The sequence below is a fragment of the Varroa destructor genome, unplaced genomic scaffold, assembly GCF_002443255.2.
Source record: "Varroa destructor unplaced genomic scaffold, Vdes_3.0 BEIS01000007.1, whole genome shotgun sequence".
NCBI lineage: Eukaryota > Metazoa > Arthropoda > Arachnida > Mesostigmata > Varroidae > Varroa > Varroa destructor.
The window spans coordinates 7,342,826-7,354,699 of NW_019211460.1; positions in this window are offsets into that span (position 1 = coordinate 7,342,826).

Below are 11,874 nucleotides of genomic sequence, written 5' to 3' on the forward strand. Positions count from 1 at the left end.
CGATATATATCTAACGCCTTTTTAGGAGCCTATTGAATTAGCATAGAACAATTTAAAAAACGAGTTTGGAAAGATTATTCGAACGAGCGACATTCGTATAATATATTGCTGCAGAATTTGTTTCTTCTGGAATTGGCTTTTACCAGTTCTGTGTACATATCATTGTCCCGAAATGCAGTCTTCGTTTATATTAAAACAATCAGCGAATGTAATACAAAGTTTTTAGTTCTACCCACTATGGCGACTGATCGATCGGCAACGAGGATTTTATTTATGTAGTTTATAACAACTGCCTCGCTCAATTGAATAAGCGAATCTATACTTCTATTGTAAAAGTTTGGCAGATCATGGCTTTTTTGAATCGATAGCGAACGGTATCAATGGACATCAAGCTCGTTCATATATAAACAATTGGTCCGCGTGACCCCCATTCGGGGACTAGGAGGTTCGAAACTGCTACTGTTTCTACCCATACAGTATATCTCCAATACATTTTGTACCTTCTCTGTCCTGGGAACGCCGGCTCTACCACGCTTAGAGGCCTAATTACATCGATTATTCATTACCTCAACCGAATCAGAAGTATCTACAGATCCTTGAAGTTATTGGGTGATGCCAAGTTGATCGCATGAGGTGCATATTGCCACGTACAGATGACATGTTACTTAATTTTCCTGTCTCTCATTCTCTCTCTACATTAGCGCTCCTATTTAGCACCCTGATACGCCAGATCAAATTTTCCAATAAATCAGCCGTAACAATTAAACATACGATCAGTCTGTATGGGAATAACAGTCATGCATTAAATCACATACACTCAATATAAGGGATTAATTGTATATAAGCAATAAAAACGAAGGAAGAAGTAGCAAAGACTGCTTAACAATAGTCCTATAGTACTTGACCAGGTTTATTTATAGATTTCAAACAACGTGCGCTGTCGTAATTTGCATGAAAAAAAAAAAGCCCAATAGATGACGTTTGAGGTACTTTATATATTATATTCAACGCACAGTACTATTACTCCTCATATACGAAAATTTCGTGTTCCAGAGGTTATATGCTGTCAGGCGGTGTACCAAAAATAGGTAGCTACTTTCTCATTTGCGGAAAAAAACGTCAACCGCATACATGAACTTCAAAAGGATTAATATTCTGACAGTGTAGTCGTTTTATTTGAACCTTTACTATACTATATGAACATAGCAAATTGTGTTTCAGCCATTTTCAATAATTTGCTTTGCCAGTGGGTGTGATGTATCAGGAAGTCCTCGAGGTAAGTTTATAATTACATTGAAACCAACATGTACAGCTCGGTAATGAAGTATGCCTATTTGACAGATATGATACCGAATGATGCTTCGATATTACTGACTAGTGCCATATTTGCTACGTAATTCAGATCTCTTTCAAGGTGCCTATTTTAAATGTTCGTTACGCGCAGCATTCAAACGCTGCTCGCTAGACGGATTTCTGGAATCGTTGGCTTTGCGTTACGAATGACAAGGAATACGTTACGAAGCGGGCGAAATTGATTTAAGACTACTTACGTACGGAGTTTTACGTAATTAAGATCGTATATCCGCTAACTTGGTCAATCGGTGGCAAATACAGGAGACGGATTCTGTACAGCTTTGGCACAAACACTAAGTGAATGATAATCATCAACAATTTAATGTACACTAACTATTACTATTTTTGTTTTCTACAATACAGATATTGTTACAACAGTATAACAGTATGTTTGCCTGTTCAGCCTTTACAAGCACAATAATAAACGCACTTTTCCTGTGGCTGCATAAATCAGAATGATATAAAGGCACGAGGCGTAGGTAGGGTCTACTTCGATTTTCGACTATAGGGAACAGATGTAGCTTGAAGACTTTTTACCAAGGTCAGATGCTGCCTACAGAACCGCACGGCTCGTAAGCGTATCTCATAGAATAAAACCTCTATAATTTATAAAATATCCTTGTCTGGCCAGCTATGGAAGTTAATTTTAATAATGAACAGTATATTCGGAAGGTAAATAGTATGTTGCATCGCTGAATTGAGCACATATGATTAAGGTAAATGATAGATAATGGCCTTTAAATAAAAACAACCAGCCCAATATTCAGTTATAAAATTTCTGCGCATACAGAATTGAAGTACAACATATGGGCCTAGCAGTAACGCCGATAATCATCATCCTTACGTGACGTTTGCGTTCTACACTTCAGAAACTCTGAAGGAGGAAGCAGGTCGCAAAAGGTTACCAAACGAATTGCTTTATATCTGAGCGATGAACGCTTGTTCTGTTCAGAGTGATCGCATACGATTAGTTATATTACAAAGTAGATAATACTGTTGCTTGCTTCCCGTTAAGTTCTTCACGAAACAGCCACGAAGTTAGGCTGATCCACCAATCGTTCTTCATCGTCTTGCTGCTATACAAATGTTCCGCCATAGCGTCAAACAATAGCCACGTCGCGACGTTCACACAACAATGCCACAGTGCGTGTGCGAATCGCATACGACCTTGCAGATTATAGAAACCAAATCCTATCGTGTAAGCGATTCCTCCAAGAACGACTTTATTTGCAACGGCCGAAGGTAGCAGTGCGACCATAACCACCGACGGCACTGAAGCTGCTAATGCGATAAACATAGCTTGGTGTCCATGCCAGTCATGCAGTAAATTCTGGAAGATTAGACAGAGCACGCAAAGTGCCCACACACCCAGTACGCTTACCCAGTAGAGGCCTGATAGGACAACATACGGCGTACAATATGCGGCAATGAACACGTAGATCATTGAACGGTCGATTCGGAGGAACAGATTGCGAAAAGGTTTGAAGCGAGGCCATAATAATGTCACATGATAAATCGAACTGCCAAGAAACAATGAAATCATGGCTGTGCCATAGATAACAGCGCAAGCGGTTTGCGCCGTTCGGCGTGCACGTGCTAAAAGGTGAGCGACGGCGGCTATTCCTGGAGCTACCGCGAGAAGATGCGTGATCACGTTGAGCGTTTCCTCGATTGTATCAAACTCTGCCTCGATCCATGACAATTCGCTGTTTGTAGATGATTCGTCAACAAGTTTCGGGGCTGGTGATGACTCACAGCGCACCAAAGATGATACCGATTTCTTACTATCGCCATGCGGGCTATGGAGCGTTGGCGTCACACACGCCATTTACCATATACTCCGTCCCGGTAAACAGTTAGACACGTCCAGGTTTAGTCTTCGACTAGACCAGTGGCTTTGTTAGGGCTTCCAGTTTGAGGGATTTTTAGTTAACTGCTAGTCGAAAGTGAGGTGGGTATTCTCCGTTACTCTGAATATTGTTCTCCGTTGAAATGCCACCCTACTTGGTGTCTTCAAGGAAGTAAATACGTCGGTTGTATATTCTATTGTTTGGTAATGATCACCGGACATGGGCCCTTTTGCAATTTCGTTGTCGCCGTTATAGAGCGCTAGTGCTATAACTAGTGCTAGGGACTGGGAGCGTATTGTAAGGCAAACAGTCGTGTGGTTCATTGAACAATTTCCTTCCTGATGATATCGTACACGTATCGGCCGATGAAGACATCACTGGAAAACTATGTTTATGAGTATGGCAGGTGAGGGTTGAATTTGAAGGAAAAACCTTATTGAAGTTATAGGTTGAAGGAAATCGTCTTGACCACACCCCGAAATTAGCTCCGTACACGTTCTTGGCTTTCAATAGCAGCTTTACCCAATGTCTCACTTTAACTTTTAGGCGCCCTCATACAAGACATATGGGGCGCACCGCTGTGGGTCCCTGATCTCCCACAATATATATCTATTATACCTTACATAGATAGCATTAACTTGAACAATATCCTAGCTTGTTCATATTACAAATCCGTACTTTTCCTTGTTTCACCCGTTGTCTAAGTGTTATGCGTTGCCGTTATTCCTGTTGGTATTCCTAGGCATTCTCAAACCGTTCGCCCCCGGGGCTCTTCATAGTCGCATAGAGAATAGAATCTGCCGCACATGATGCTTGTTTCTCGAAAAACACTGCACTCCCAAACAGACAAGGGTGTCCTGGATCACGCATAATAGGTACTCCTGACAGCATTTCGGTAACTGACACTATCGGTTCAATGGTAAACGAGTGATTTCCGACAGCGGCTACAATATGATGCCTTCATGTTTATGCTCTTAGATCCTGAAACCAGATCCAGTTGACAAAAGAAACATTTTAATAAGCGAGAGGTGTCAGACACCCGCCACGTTAAGCTTAAAGGACTAATCTTCTTCGGAGGGAGTCAGCAGCCCGTATTGCGGATGCCCTCGCCAACAAATTACCCTTTCCCATAAAATACTTTCACCAAGGCAACAGAGAAAGGGAATTACTCGGTGGATCTGTATAGATACTAACATAAATGTTATGAGCTTATTTAGCAGTATTATTGTTAGCATTTTTATCATCAAATATCAACTGTTAGAGTAATGGATACGTCCAAATAAAGACATTTGTCGACGTGTCACATGGGGATACCGTTTATTTATTACTAGATAAATTTTGCTCTGGAAGTTTCGCCGTTCCACCCTTTTCTAAGCATAATATAGCAAAACATACTGTCTGGATAATGCGCTTACTAGACAACAAATATTTCAGAACGCATCTTGCGCAGCGTATCGCTTGAACGTAGCTGTTGAGAGAAAACGTTTCTAAAAGTGGACTTCGACTTCCAGCAACCAGAAGATCTAAGCAGTTCACGACTGTCCCGCATCGTGGATACATGACATTGGTCCGAATATACCAGATATGATTTCGTCCCAATGAGCCCGCCACCTCTTGCTATACAAAACAAATTGCATTACCCGTCGCGACAGTGTCGAAGCCTCTAACATAGAAGTTTCAGCACAAGACCTCGTACTGGCATGAACTGAACAAAGTGAGTGCAATAGTTGAATATGGCATAGAGACCCTTGCTGCCCGGAGCTCTCAACGAATCCTAGATGTGCAAGCCCGCCTTTTCTCAAGCAGAGAGTTTACTGCGGGTGTTAAATAAAGCAAATGGCCTTTTTTATGTCCCGATTCATCAGTTAGAAAACCTTGGACCGAAACACTACTTTTCGAAATCGCGCCTCGAACCAGTTTTCGATGAAGAAGCTCTCCTCGGCCTTGCCCCGAATGACCACAAGCGCTGGCTCCTTGTTTTTTAGACAAAGGATCTGAAGCAGTACTCTTTCACTCTTGACTCAGTAAGCGAAGGCATTTTCAAACCCGTAGACAAGAATATGCCCTTGTTGGCACGAGATTGTCATGTTCAGTCGAATTCTTTGCATCTCTTCTACAATAGCGCAGTGGTAGTGCATCTCACTAGTGCTACGGTTAGTCGTGACGAAAGGTCCGTATCGGCATTTGCGGTGATCGTCCTATGAGCGGTCTGACCAAAGCCTGTTTACTTCAGCATACTGTTCCCGTACACTTAAAAGACTAGCATATGCTTGCGCCCTTTTTCGATCTGGATTCGCTTAAACCCGGTTATTCTGCCCCCTCCCCCTCCCCTCCGATTACGTCGCTTACAAATTCTGTCGAAATGAATCTCAATAGCCGCTACATCAATTCACGGTCAGAGCTTCGACGAAACCCTCCGCGGCGGTTGAAGCATAGGTAAAACTTGCAATCTATGTAGAAATGCATATTGATCACAGTTGCGCGTGGAATCGCCATTTGCTATCACGTCACAAACAATATACTATATATACTCTTAGTTGTTCTCCTTGCCTAAAAAGATTGTCGTACTGATTATATGAGGCAACAGTGTTTCTTCCCTGTCTAGCAACGTCTGTCGTTTAAATTCTTATCCAGAAAGCTGACCCACGTCGTATGCTATATCCCTAACAACCACGCGTAAGGTAAGGCAGGCTGGTTTTATTGACAAATTGTAACATCCTCATCGAATTCCATTTCCTGGAAAGACTGTATACTGTCAGTCTGATCGAAAACATTATTGATATAACAAAAGACAGGCTATTAGTCAATCTGATCTCTGAAAATAGTTCAAGCTTTAATATTATAGGAATACTCGGTAGATGTTTGCGATTATCGGTTTTGAAAGATAGGTCCACTAAAATGTTATGAGTATTAACCTTTTGCAAGACTTAAATATCTCTTTATGAAAAGGTCTCTCATGTAAGCTTAGCCAGGTAACATCTGGAGCCTCTTTACATAATAAGTCGGTAGGTAAATTAGAACATTTCAAGTTCACAAGCCGATGAACTTCCTATGTCTGGCTAATTCAAGTCGTCCTCTAATGAAGTCCTATGCGTCTTCTGACATTCAAGTTCCGTACCGAACATACTTAGTGTTCAACTATCTTTATAATACACTCCGTATTGACTCCCTTTATCGCTCTTTAATTTCCCAAATTTTTTGTTTAACTAAGTTTACCAGTTCTTTGCATATTAACCTGACTATTTTTACGTTACTTATGCAGTCGACGCTCAATAAGAGTGTGTGTTCATTATACTATTTTGGTTTATTCATGCTTGTTTTTATTGGACTATTAAAATTAATTTTTTAAGTAAATAATGAAGATAGCAAGTAAACAGGTAGATTATTGTAGTTGTTTGGGCATGCCGATACCCAAATCTCTCATGGGATGGCTAAAAAAAAACTGATTCCTTTAACTGTTACACAGATGGACATGGTTTAACTGGGTTTAATCGCCAGTTAGCGGTTCGGTGACGCGTTTGCAGAGAAAATACGGGAGAAAGGTGGAACCCTGTACGAACCTACGGGGCAGGTCGACGTAGCTCAAATCGACAAAAGCCAGTCGTAGAAATGACACAGCACGTGCGATAACTTAAAGAAAATATACATTTAGAAACTGCATCTTCTTATTATTTTTGGCTTGGCTTTAAATTCACCTTACAGCGCCGTCCGATTTTATAAACTGGTGCTTCATGAAGGTATTGTCTTTGTCGGCGCCTACGAGATAGTGTATGATAATCGCGACCATCTTTTTTGAGCGACGACAAGCTCTCACGTAGCTAGGTTCTCGAACATACATAATCACTGGGGCTGCGACGTCGGCGGACCACACGTAGAACGTGAGCTCCGCATCGCAAAAACCGTTTCGTATTGTGAGAATATACAAACGTTATGGTTTGTCGTACGAGCTTTTAGCTATTTTAATAAAAATGTCTTACAACATAATATCAGAGTTAAAATAAAGTTATTATAACTTATTCAATCATCTATCATAAAGCATAACCCGAGGAACGGATGCGCCGTTGTTCTTAAGGCCACACCAACATTTATGCGTGGCTCATAAGTAGGTGAGCCTTAGAGTGCTCCGAATCTATAATACGATATACTTCTTTTGCGATTATGTTTTTCAATGGAAGTTATAAGTTGATCTTACCGTAATATATATTTCCTATCACCTATTCCCATAAAGCGTCTCACAGGTCAATAAATTTAGTTAAAAAAACACCTGCTCACTGAAGCGCTGATCATTATTACTTGAACACTGAAGGATTCAGCGGTTCCGGTTCGTCTTCACGGTCGTGATACAATGCATTGTTTACTCCCATCATATAGTCCTAGGGACGCCATAAATTCTATGTCCATTGTCACAGTGTACGCGACCCTGCGATTCCCACATCCAAAAGGTAAGTGAATTTTGAAACTTAATAGACAAATCTTTAGGTACAATGTGTTTTAAAAGGAAGCTTGTTCATAATGCGTTAGAAGGCATTTTTCTGGTACGGCTACTCAGCAAAAAGAAGGCCCACAGATAGTAGCCTTCAGGAGAGCTATCAGTGCTGGGACATTTTAGTAATGTGCAGCTTTTTATAAAACTTTCAAATGATGGATACAGCCTTCAAGAGAATTATTTTTCATATGGCAATAGATGATGTTGTTTATTTTAAGCAAATAATTTTGCCGCAGATATCATAACCCGAGGTTCAGTAATCTAAGGTAATACTAAATAACATTCAGCCCCAGCAATTACGCCAATTTGCATACCCGTATGAGGTATGAAAAGACCCACTTGCTATCGATGGCCTGGCTATTGGGAAGATTTTAAGACTTCGCTCAGAACATCAGTTCTCCTACGTGCCGTATACCGATGTAATAAAGGTATCCATAGCAAACCATATGAAGTAAGGTGAGTGCCTATATGGATTCGTTCTCGAAGTATTTCCGAAGTATCGAAGATCGAATTTAATTGCTACTTTTTAGACGGGCAGCGTATTCAAAAATGCATTCAGTAAAAGACGCAAGGCTGTGATAGTTTACGAAAATTCCATGATCCAATAAAGCCGTGTGACCTTCCAAACAAATTTCATGACGAGCTATATAGAATAAGCCAATAGGTTTCGAAATTGTTCGCGCATTATTAGGACATTACTAAACTGTCTCAGACATACATCTTGAATAGGCCACTAATTGTAATCTTGTTTCCCTTAGTCGTCTAGCAATACACTGAATCTGCAATACGTGTACGCCATTTGTTCTAAACTCTGTATAATTTCAAACACAAATCGTATACTATTCTTCAGCTTCCCCGATTACGTTACGAGACAACACCTGGCACGTTCATTACCGTCCACGCATGGTTTTTTGGCCAGCTATTGTGCTAATTAAGTTTGGCATCATACAACCGTTGACTAATGATGTATATGTAAACTTTACAGGTGAAAGAAAGTAACTTAACAAATGTACTATTAATGCACGTTTAACGAAGGCTCGGTACTTCGTTATCGTGTGCCAGTTGTATTCATGTTTCTCGATGCTTTGAAGGTCCATTAGAACGACGATCCGGCATTCTCACAACACTATGACATATACTAATTTACTATAGATTTTGTGAAAGATTTAACATTCTCGTTAGCCAATATTTTTTTCAACTTTGTATCATCGTTTCGTTCTCTTCCATTTCGTAGCGGGAATTTCCTTTCGACACATAGTATATATTTATGTAAATGTCTATATATAAATACGCGTTGGAACATTCGAATCAGCGTCGTCAAACTAACCGGTGGGTTTCGTCCACCTATCGTCTCTCATTTCGCCGCCCTGACAGCTCCATACTTGGCCTGCACTAACTAGCTAGCCACAGTTAGTGTCTATCGTGTTTTATTGTCCGACAGAGCGCATCACTGCCGAGTCCTTCTTCGAGGGATATTGAGTTGTACAATTGTACTATATCTGAACTTACGTTGTTATTTCCCATGCTGTTTCCATATAACCTCAAAAGAATTCAGCTCGCAGACCGAGCAAGTTCTGTAGAAAATCAAAAATTCAACTGACTCTTTAGCGAAGGAACATGCAGCGGTAATGGTCGTACTTGACACCGAAAATTGCCTTCTTTCTGAGTAAACAAACATATTGCATAAGACGCCTGGCTACACATGAAATTTTCCCTCATGTACCCTTGCACAATGTGTACAAGCCTTACAAGTTTTGGACTTGTGAAGCCTACCGATAGTATGTAAGGATAATAAAATTTACGAAACAAAGCAGTATGTTAAATGATTTGGCTCTAACGAAATGTCTCGGCACTTTTTGAACTTTCGTATACCTGTGAAAGGTTTTCAAAATATATTCAACGCAGTCTCCAATCAACACTAAATGGCAAAGTCGTATCGTGAGATCTTCGTACGAAACAAGGTCGTGACTTCGAGACACTGGGCAGGTCGATAGATGCTATGTCTTAGATTGACAATAAGAAAAAATGTGAGATCATGAACAGCTATTGGTTGGCACCAGAAATAAATACACGAGGTGTGTATGAGCCGAGGTGGGCACAAACCCTACTCGAACGATATACTTATAACATACATAAATGGATACTACGTTATGAGATGACAATCAGTTGAGGAGATGAGAAAAATAAGCAATCAAATGATGATTTTCCAGCGGTCGGCCTTAGTCAAGATAGAACATAGAAGTGTCGGATAAAGACGATCTGTAATGTTCACAGGAATAATTTCGAAAATCATTAGATAAATAAATTTATTGAAATTTGTATAAATTTGAGATGTATGGCTAGCAAGCGACTATATTAACCTAGACAGAAATTGAATAGTAATCAATCGTAGCACAATTGTAAGCTGATAATGCGATTACAAAGGAATGAACGTGCTTTTGTTTTTAATGCATGTTCGTTCCTTTGTTACTCACATCGAGCAGATCCTGAATAGGCGTGTAGTCAGTTCAGTGGATAGCTCGTTAATATAAAAACAACGGCACACTAAGCAATCACAGTGTAACTAATGACAATATATATCATAAAGATAATGTATAAGAAATTAATTGTTTCTTTAAGGTACACTTGAAAAAACTTGGTCTTGAAAAAAGAAACTCTAGCCACTTATTTAGATACAATATTTCTGAGAAAAGAACCCATTCTCCATTCAGCCTGCTTGAAGTGATATAGCCGCGTAGAAAAAAAAAGAAAGAAAGAAAGAACACGTTGAGAACATCACGCGGTTCTACTACGGTGAAAACGTTCTACTATGGAAGTGCCATGTGAAGTATTCCTAAAATCAGGCAACGCCACCACAGATAACGTAGTACTATTTTGCTGTAAATTTATTATCTTTACACAGTCCTAGATACACAGACCCCCCATAAAACTATTAGGCTGACTTGTTATGAAATTTTGACATTTTCTATTGAGAAAGAAAATCGTATTCTTATCAGGGTTGACATTGTTAGGTATCGACGATTAGAGCAATGCGGAGACCATTAACTAGGGCGACAGATTTGACAATGAGTAGAAAATTTATTTTATCGTATGGAATATAACGTAACTAAGACCTTTGATGCTGGATTTCTTAGGTCAATAGATAGCAGATGTCGACGACTTCGATTTTTTAAGAGAGTTCATTTTTTTTGTTATTGTTTGAATAACGAACGGATGCACCTGGTATTGTGCGTTAAAATAAGGCGGTTGATCAGTTGATCATGTCTCGATGCAAAACTCGTGGCTTTGGCGTCGTCTAATTTCCAACCAATCATACTTTAAATATGTTTAATTACAGTATGCGACAAGTGTTTTGTCTTGATAACAAAAGAGATCTATGTAATCATTTCGATTATTGTTTTCGTGGGACTAAGACACACTAACGGACGTGTGAGATGGATAAGTGATAGATGACGCTTTATTCGGTGCGGGACTAAGTCAAATGTTTGAAGTAGACGCATAAGTCTATATAAAAACAATTCTGTCGGAGAATATTTTAGCTGAGAAGTTCTAATTGAGATAGGACAGCATCAGCTTGAAATATGTTTTAAAAGAAGCCTTTTCTTGAAGTTCTACATGGTTGGTTAGGTATTTTTTTCGAAGATTCAGGATAACATAACTTTCTGAACTTCCTACGGATACGTTTTAGTGATATCCTGCATTTACAAAGATCACATAGCATTTAATAGGTTTTCAAACACAAAGGTGACGTTGCTCCAGCTTCGTGGCAGACTGATCCGTTCTGGCGAAAGAATCTGGCACAGTGGTCAAATAGGAGCCCTTAGCTATTTCATTGCTTGGGTCAACGAACGTATCGAAGCATTGCTATCCGAAAAAATGTTATTGGAACTAGCCAAAATGGACGTCCAGGCCATTTTGGCTAGGGCAGGGTCGATTTGTGTGATTGCCCAAGTACCTTTCCGCGTGCAGGACGATGAATTGTTACCTATATACATTCTAAGATTACCTCTATCAATTAGTTCAGTATAACTTGGTATTCGGTAACTCTAAAAGAAGCTTGGCTAATTTTGCTCGCGATTTTTTGACTATGAATAGCACAAGGTTTCTTATATTTGGCGACGCCAGATGAGGTAATTGGCCTTTCTTTAAAAGACGAAATATGGAACGTAAGTCGTATTGGCGTTA